Genomic DNA, 9,302 nt, shown 5'->3' on the forward strand with positions numbered 1-9,302 from the left:
GTTCTGGAGGATGACGAGGTAGAGGATGAGGAGATAGAGGAGGAGGAACCATGTTCACAGCAGGGTGGCACCCAGACAAGCTCTTGGCCACCACTGGTGCGTGGCTGGGGGGATACAGAGGACACAGACGATACACCTCCCAAAGAGGACAGCTTTTTGTTGCCTCTGGGCAGCCTGGCACACATGAGCGATTACATGCTGCAGTGTCTCCGCAACGACCGCCGAGTTGCCCACATTATAACTTGTGCTGATTACTGGGTGGCCACCCTGCTGGATCCCCGTTACAAGGACAACGTACCGTCCTTAATTCTGTCACTGGAGAGTGATCGTAAGATGCGCGAGTACAAGCGCACGCTGGCATTCCCACCTGACAGCGGGGGCACAGTGGAAGCACAAGGCGAAGGCAGAGGACGAGGAAGAGGTCACCAACGCAGCTAGGGTACAGCCAGCACCTCAGAAGGCAGGGTTAGCATGGCCGAAATGTGGAAAAGCTTTGTCAGCACGCCACAACAACCAGCACCACCAGCTGATATGGAATGTCTTAGCAGAAGGCAGCATTTCACCAACATGGTGGAGCACTATGTGTGCACACTCCTACACGTACTGAATGACGGGTCTGCCCCCTTCAACTTCTGGGTCTCCAAATTAGGCACATGGCCTGAGCTTGCCCTTTACACCTTGGAGGTGCTGGCCTGCCCTGCAGCCAGTGTATTATCTGAATGTGTGTTTAGCACGGCAGGGGGCGTCATCACAGACAAGCGCAGCCGCCTGTCCACAGCCAATGTGGACAAGCTCACGTTGATTAAAATGAACCAGGCATGGATCCCACAGGACTTGTCCGTACCTTGTGCAGAATAGACATGTATACCGGCCTTAAACAGACATTGTTATACTGCAGCGCAATTGCTCATTCTTGTATTTTGGATATTTTACACTCTTTTGGAGTGTACCATAATTAAAAAATAATAATAATTAAAACAAAAAAACTGTGTTGGCTACCTCGTCCTCCTCCACCGCCGCTTCCACCTACACCGCTACGTCCACCGCCTCCTCAAACTCCTACTCCATATGGAACTCCACCCCATAAATCACTTTTTTTTATTTTTTATTTGTACATATTTTATGTCATTTCACTACTTTGTCAGTTACGTTTTCTGGTGAAATTCACCAATTTTTGGGTGTGATGTACCACTGCTATACCTATAAGACCGTTTAAAAAATAATTGTTAGCTACATTTTCGGGTGAAATTCACCAATTTTGGGGTGTGATATACCACTGCTATATCTAGTAGACAGGTTAAAAAAAATTGTCAGTTACATTTTCTGGTGAAATTCACCAATTTTTGGGTGTGATGTACCACTGCTATACCTATTAGACCGTTAAAAAAAAAAAAAAAAATTGTCAGTTACATTTTCGGGTGAAATTCATAAATTTTTGGGTCTAATATACCCCTCCTCTACCTAGTTGACAGCTTAATAAATTTCAATAATTTTTCTTTTACATTTTTCCGGGGACAATAAACATTATTTTTTTCTGTCATAGACCCCTGCTCTACCAAGTAAACAGGTTAATAAATTTCTGTAATTTTTCAGTTACATTCTTGGGTTGACATTATACAATTTTAAACGTGAATAAACCCCTGCTCTGCATAGGTGACAGGGAATAAAATTTCAGAAATTCTTCTTTAATTAATGCGCGCCACCTCCTTTCATTCAATGCTTAAACTTTAACAAGTTGTACCACATTTGCGCTTCAATAATTTGTCCCATATTTCCGCTTTACTCATTTGGCAAACATTTGCGCTTCAATACTTTGTCCCACATTTCCGCTTTACTCTTTTGGCCAACATTTGCGCTTCAATACTTTGTCCCACATTTCCACTTTACTCTTTTGGCCCACATTTGGGCTTCTGTAATTTGTCCCACATTTGTGCCTCAATAACTTTTCCCATATTTCCGCTCGATTCAAATTTTTTAAATATAAATTTACCTCCCTTAAATTTGGTCACTTTTTTCTCACGCTCCCTCTCCGGCGTGGAACCCTGATTCACCGATAACCGTGATCAACATGGTAGGCTCAGAAAAGAACATCGAAAGTTGATAGAGAAGATATCCAAATGGATGGTGGATGTCACTGGGGCACCTCTACATAGGTGACAGGAACATAAATTAACAAAAATCGTTAATTACATGGCCATGTGACATTTTTCAAATTTTGCTGGATAGAAACCCCTGCTCTGCATAGTTGAGAGGGAATAAAATTTAATAAATTCTTCATTAATTAATGCGCGCCACATCCTTGCATTCAATTTAAAAAGTTGTCCCACTTTTACGCTTTAATAATTTGTCCCATAATTCCGTTCTATAATTTTAAATTTGAACAAAATGAATCCTCCCTTGGATGTGGTCTCTCTTTCTCATGCTTCCTCTCCGGCGTGGAACCCTGATTCCCCGCCACCCGTGGTCACTATGGTAGGCGCATAAAAGAACATCGAAAGTTGATAAAGCAGATATCAAATTGGATCGTGAACATCACGGGGACATGCGACATGGTGGGGAAGTATGTGTGCACATGCCTACACGAACTGACTGATGGGTCTGCCCCCTGCAACTTCTGGGTCTCCAAATTGGGCACATGGCCTGAGCTTGCCCTTTTCCCCTTGGAGGTGCTTGCCTGTCCTGCAGCCAGTGTATTGTCTAATCGTGTGTTTAGCATGACTGGAGGGGGTTATCACAGGTTATATTTCCCAATGTTTTGGGGTGTACCCTAATTTAAAAAATAAATTTAAAACCAAAAAGCAGTGTAGGCTACCTCCTCCTTCTCCACCACCGCTTCCACCTACACTGCCACATCTACCGCCTCCTCAACCTCCTACTCCATATGGACCTCGTCCTCCTAGATCAAGATTATTATAATATTTTTTTACGTATTTTATGTTATTTAAAGTAATTTCCCTAGCCACATTTGTTTGCAGAGCACTTGCCATGCTCTTAACCACATTTTGATGCCATTTGCAGCCCTCTAGCCCTTTCCATGACATTTTTACAGCCATTTTAGTGCTCAAAAGTTTGGGTCCCCATTGACTTCAATGGGGTTTGGGTTCGGGGTCAAGTTCGGGTGAAGTTCGGGTCCCGAACTCAAACTTTTTTGTAAAGTTTGGCCGAACCCATCGAATCCGGACCTCCAATGATTGGTGCCCGGTCGGGGTCCTTCAACATTTGTTGGCTCTGCTGCAAGACGCTCCCCCCGATTTCCCGCTGTTGCCTTTCCACGAAGATTGTCTGTCTTCTGTCCAATTCACATCCCAAATCAGGACCTTGGTGGCAGGTCTCGGGTATAACCCCCTCACCATCAACGGTCATTCGTTCCGTATCGGGGCAGCTTCGGCGGCTTCCAAAAACAGGGTCCCGGCCCACGTAATCAAAAAGATGGGGCGGTGGCAGTCCTCTTGTTTTGCCAGGTACATTCCTAACCCGAATGTCGAGATATCCCAGGCTTTTTGTAACCTCGTGCTCTGAAGGCGTATTAAATGGTTTACCGCTTTTCCAGTCCACTTTCGCCCACTTCTAGGCTTACCCACGCTCCTGGCTCCCGACACAACTTAGCCAGCTTAGGGGAGGGGTTTATGCACTCCTCCTCGTCAGTTGCCTTTAGCCTCTACCACAAGTTGGAAGGCTGAAATGTCAGGCTGGATTTGAGCGCCGTCTCCCGTCTCCTCTGGGCACTTCCAGATCACACCCGCCCCCCCCCTTTTTTTTCTCTCTCCTCAGTTCTCTTTAGGGTATGCCCACTTGTAGGCTTACCCACGCTCCTGGCTCCTGGCACAACTCAGCCAGATTAGGGCAGGCGTTTAGGTGCTCCTCCCTGTCAGTTGCCTTTAGCCTCTACCACAAATACAGTTTATCTACAAGTTTTATATGCCAAAAAAATGCATCCTCCCTTTTATTAAAGTTCAATTTTCTGTTGATAGAATGCTGACAGAATGTCAATTTTGTTCTCAGTTTCTTTCTTTTCAAATTCTTTTTATTGATTTTCAAGAAAAAGGGGGGTTACAAATCATAATAGCAGATCAAAGTTACAGTTTAAAGGCAAATGTACAATGGTACAGAGATTTGATAAGGCGAACATTAACCATAGCCATGAAGTGGGACTTTTACACCCTCCAAATAGATACCTAAGAAAACTGAAAAATCGGATCAAGGGGCTATGATATCACAAGCTTATCTGGATCCTAACTGGGGGTGTGCAGGTGTTACAATTAAAGTAATATATCATATTGGTACGTGTGGGCAGTCTACCCCCTAACCGAAGTCCCTGATGACCAATTCCTCCTGAGTTATAAACTCGGTGTAGTCCTATAAGGGTAGTTATGGACATAAGGTCTCAGAAGGAGGGTCAGGAGGGGCGGGAGGGGGAGACCTCCACTTGCCCTCACTAGAAATCTATAGGCCCATGCCTATATGTAAGTTTTATAAAAGATAAAGAAAACTTAAAGAAAAACAGGAAAGAAGATGAGGGGTGGGGGGGAGAGGTAGTCAGTACTCATAGTGCGGATATCGAGATGAGTTAAGTGCTATGTATTTATTATGTGAGTGCCGGAGCAGAACGTTAACCTGCTTCTAGTCTATAGGAAGTGATTGTGTACAGGGTTCTTGAGTAATCTCTGGAAGACATCCTATGTATTGAGTTTTGAGGATCTCCAATTGACCCATAGAGACCAGATTTTGCTATATTTATAATGTGTCCTCACTTCCCAATGGGATAATTCTTCTAATCTGGAAATAGAGGCAACTTTGTCTTGCCATTGTATGCTAGATAGCGGACCTAGTGTTTTCCAGTTAGAGGCTATGAGGAGCCTAGCTGCTGCTAAAAGGGGTCTTAAGAGACTGTTTTCTGATAGATTCAGAAAGTTTGGTATAATATTTAGAAGGGCAACCTCTGGGCAACTGGGGATCCTCATATGTTCTTTTTTTAGGATGAGGTTAATGTTGTTAAAAATCTGGGTACAAAATGTTTGTAGTAGTGGACATGTCCACCAGATATGCAGGAAGGTGCCCCGTTCCTTGAGACATCTCCAACATATATCTGATGTGGTACTGTACATCTGGCTTAATCTAATAGGTGTATGATACCACCTGGAGATTACTTTATATGTGTTTTCCTGAATGTTGTAGCATTTTGAAGACAGTTTTGGTGATAGTAGTATAGCATTGATGTCCTCATTTGTGAATTTGATGTTTAAATCTCTCTCCCATTCTCTTAAAAAGTATAAGGAGCTCGGAATTTCATTTTGGAGTAAATTCTGACATATGGTGTGTATACGTTTTTTAGGATTCAGTGACTGTGACGTTAGTTTTTCAAACCATGAGGGTTCTCGTGTCTGGTAATCTGGGGACATAACTTGTTTTAGGGATTTTGATATTATGTTGTGGTGAAGGCTGTTAAGCTGTGAGGTCCCAAACCTTTCTTTCATGGTTTGTAAGTCTAATATGCTCCCATCTGGGTCTAGTAGGTGTGTGGGAGCTGAATGAGCATTACGTATTTGTATTGGTAAGGTTTTATAGCCTTCGCCTGCTGTGATAAGACAGTCACTAAGATTTAGTAAGTGGGATGGATATTTTGAACAAGCGTCTCTCAGGGATTTTAACCTCCAGAAGGACAGTGTGACATGGACTAACGTTGTCTTTATTTATAACGGGAGCAGTTTGTGGGTCTGTAAAGACTAGGCCTCTTAGTGGGTATCTAGTTATTTCTTCTTCCAATAGGATCCAAAGTTTGTGTTTCGGGCGTCTCACCCAATCAATAATCCTGATAAGGTGGACAGCTGTGATATATCTGGATAGTGAAGGAAGACCTATCCATCCTTTAGTAATAGGTAGTTGAAGGATTTTGTGGGAGATCCTTGGTTTTATACTGCCCCAAACGTAATTGGAACATATTTTCCTGAAAGTTTTTTGGAAATGTTTTGGAAGTTTGATTGGGAGCACCTGTATGAGGTAAGTAAGTTTAGGGACGATTAAGGTGTTGAACATGTTTATGCGTCCCCACCATCATATGAAGGTGGGCACCCAAGAACTCAATATGTCAGGTAGGGAATTTAGAAGTGGTGTGAAGTTTAAGTTATATAAATTGTTGAGATCAGGAGGTATATTAACTCCCAGAAATTTCAGTGAGCTTCTGGTCCACTGGAAGGAAGAGCCATTTTCTAGACATTTGAGAGCTTTCTGAGAGAAATGTATGCCCATCACTTGTGACTTGGAGATATTGACTTTAAAGTTGGATATTTTCCCGAACATGTCAAAGGTTTCTATTATGAGGGGAAAAGCCTGTTTAGAGTTTGAGACAACCACTAAAAGATCATCTGCATATGCAGCTTGTTTTATCTCCAGGTCACAACATCTTAGACCACTAATCTCAGAATTCTGCCTAATAGATTGAAGCAGAGGTTCCAGCGACAGAATTAATAATAATGGGGATAGTGGGCAGCCTTGTCTAGTTCCATTGTTGATATGTACTGCTCAGGACAGGGTATCATTAACCTTTATGTAGGCGCAAGGAGAAGCGTACATTGAGAAGATTGCTTTAATGAATGGATCTGGGAATCCAAATTTTTGGAGGGTTCTAGTGATAAAGGGCCAAGCCACTCTATCAAACGCTTTCTCAGCATCTGTCCCGAGCAGTACAATAGGTACTTATGACATTTGGCTAGAGCGAGCGTTAATAATTTTGTACATTCCATCTTTCCCTTCTCTACCTGGAACAAAACCTGATTGGTCAGGATGGATCAAGTCTTGGAGCAGAGGTTTTATCCTGGCTGACAGAATTCTGGCATAGATTTTTAGATCCAGATTTAATAAGGAAATGGGTCTATAACTAGAGCAGAGAGTTTGATCTTTTTGAGGTTTGGGAATCAGTGTAATATGAGCACTCAGTGTGTGGGGGGCAAAAGGGGTTCCTTCCAATGCAGCATTAAAGACCTGAACCATATGAGGGACAAGTATATCTTTGAAAGTTGTGTAATATATGGCTGGGAGGCCTGGAGACTTCCCTTTGGCAATTGATTTCAGGGTATCCATGACCTCTTTGTCAGATATTGGTGCGCATAATTGGAGTGCTTGATCTGCACTAATAGTTGGTAAATTTAGCTTCCGTAGGAAATCAGAGTTAAGTTTAGTCTTTTTCTGTTTAGCCTCATCAGACTCTACTGCGTTGATGTTGTAAAGTTCTGAGTAGAAGTCATGAAAAGCCTGAGCGATGGAAGTATCATCTTTATGGAGTTGGTCTCCACTTGTCCTAATGGTCATGATCCTAGATTTGCGCTTTTGTTGGCGTAGTAGTGCCAGCATGAATTTGGTGGGTCTATTACCATGAGCAAGATCTCGTGCTGCAGATCAAGATCAAAAAAAGACCCAAAGAAGACCTAAGGTCCGCCCCCAATGTAGGGGAGGGAGGAGAGGTCTAGTTCTCATAATGATACCCTTCAAGAGGGAGATAAGACTTCTTGGTGTCATCTTCCCTTGCTTTCTCTTGTTCTTCTGAGCTTTGCTGGAGAGGACGGTTTCCCAGGTGGTAAGGGGTGGAATCTCTGGTGGTATGAGAACATCAGTAGCAATGGACCAGTCTGGGATATCTATGTCATCAATTTCCAGGGCCGCAAGGACATCTGGTAGGTCTTTTGGTGTTTTTATGACGTATCTTTTCTCTCTCCAGGTTATTAGCATACCAAAGGGGAACAGCCATCTAAAGGCAATTCTCTTGTGTCTCAAATAATCTGTTAGAGGCTTTAGCATGCGTCTTTTATTTAATGTATGTGATGTAGCAGGCTGGTTTTAAATCTGTAGAGAAACAGATGGGCGCACCATAGGGTAATTCTGTGGGTGTATAATGGTGAACAAAAAGAATTGGCAAGGCTCACCTTGTGTGGTTGTGCGGATATAGGCACAACACTATTGTAGGTATTTTCTAACAAGCCTGGACTTCTGGATATGGCGGTCTGCAGCCTCGGGACCACAAGGGATCTTCAAAAGGAGAAGCCAGGAGCCCCCAAGAAGATAGTAGTGCAAGAAAACAAAACACGTCCCACGGCGTGAATTACCGTCTACCAGTCACCAGGGTCAAGAAGGAATCTTTTAATGCAGCAATACAACGCGTTTCGGGGAATCACTCCCCTTCATCAGGTACAAAAGAGCTGCACAAGTGTAACAGCACAAAGCTACACACATTTATACATACAAACATACCGCCTTAACCCCTTAAGGACTCGGCCCTATTTCACCTTAAGGACTTGGCCATTTTTTTCAAATCTGACCACTGTCACTTTAAGTGCTGATAACTTTAAAACGCTTTGACTTACCCAGGCCGTTCTGAGATTGTTTTTTCGTCACATATTGTACTTCATGACACTGCTAAAATTGGGTCAAAAAAGTTAATTTTTTTGCATAAAAAAATACAATTTTTACCGAAAATTTAGAAAAATTAGCAAATTTCAAAGTTTCAGTTTCTCTACCTCTGTAATACATAGTAATACCCCCAAAAATTGTGATGACTTTACATTCCCCATATGTCTACTTCATGTTTGTAGCATTTTGGGAATGATATTTTATTTTTTGGGGATGTTACAAGGCTTAGAAGTTTAGAAGCAAATTTTGAAATTTTCAGAAATCTTCAAAATCCCACTTTTTATGGACCAGTTCAGGTTTGAAGTCATATTGTGAGGCTTAGATAATAGAAACCTCCCAAAAATGACCCCATTCTAGAAACTACACCCCTCAAGGTATTCAAAACTGTTTTTTCAAACTTTATTAACTCTTTAGGTCTTCCACAAGAGTTAATGGCAGATGGAGAAACAATTTTGAAATTTATATTTTTTGGAAAATTTTCCAATATAATCAATTTTTTCCAGTAGTAAAACAAGGGTTAACTGCCAACAAAACTCAAAATAGGTTGCCCCGATTCTGTAGTTTGCAGAAACACCCCATATGTGGTCGTAAACTACTGTTTGGCCGAACGGGAGCACATAGAAGGAGGGGAACACCATATGGGTTTTGGAAGGCAGATTTTGCAGGACTGGTTTTGTTTATACCATGTCCCATTTGAAGCCCCCTGTTGCACCCCTAGAATAGAAATTTCAAAAAAGTGACTCCATCTAAGAAAGTACACCCCTCAAGGTATTCAAAACTGGGTTTACAAACTTTGTTAACCCTTTAGGTGTTCCACAAGAGTTGATGGCAGATGGAGAAACAATTTTGAAATTTCTATTTTTTGGAAAATTTTCCAATATAATCAATTTTTTCCAGGAGTA

Source organism: Bufo bufo, chromosome 1 (assembly GCF_905171765.1).
Source record: "Bufo bufo chromosome 1, aBufBuf1.1, whole genome shotgun sequence".
Taxonomy (NCBI): domain Eukaryota; kingdom Metazoa; phylum Chordata; class Amphibia; order Anura; family Bufonidae; genus Bufo; species Bufo bufo.